Genomic DNA, 743 nt, shown 5'->3' on the forward strand with positions numbered 1-743 from the left:
AGGCTTGTTAACATGCGCTGTCAAATGCATCAGTGCTATTAATTACTACAAATTAATGTGACTCTCTCTTCCTCTGGTGATTGGAATAATAATCAGCCAGATTTGTGGAATGAGCACAGAGAACATATGCAACCCTGCCAAAAATAATAAGTTTAAAAAACAGTAGACATTTACAATCTTTGTGTTCAAAGACTGGATGGTTTTGTTGTTGCCAGTTGTGACCTCACTTTACCCCATCTTCCTGATTCCTGGGATCTTCTTCATGTGCTTTTCCCTGTGTGATGGCAGAAGGAGGCATCATGCTCTTGCCAATGATTATTGGAGCATAAAATAAAATCTTTATTGTGCTTCATTGAGGTGTGGGGGGAGTATGGCCCTATTCAAAGTGGTGGTTTTCTAGGAAATGAACCCAAATGCTGAAAGTCCCATAATTTAGCTACTTCCTAGCATGAAAACTTTTTGCAGTAGGGTTGAGAATTAAAATTACATGATGCTTTCTCTCTAGCAGTGCAGTAAGTAGGACTTGTGGGGAAAATAGGAACCCTAATTATTTCTAGTAAGGATTCTAGGTGCCCAGAATGATTCTAATAGAAGAATTTCCCCCAACATTATGTGTTATTCTACATCTACAAACGACCATTACCAGAATCCCCCTTCAGTTACACATTTTAAAGTAGAATGTGATTTTCTTCTTAACAGCTAGATGAATTGTGATTCTAGATCCCACCCCTACCCACTGAAAT

Source organism: Urocitellus parryii, chromosome 11 (assembly GCF_045843805.1).
Source record: "Urocitellus parryii isolate mUroPar1 chromosome 11, mUroPar1.hap1, whole genome shotgun sequence".
Classification (NCBI taxonomy): Eukaryota; Metazoa; Chordata; class Mammalia; order Rodentia; family Sciuridae; genus Urocitellus; species Urocitellus parryii.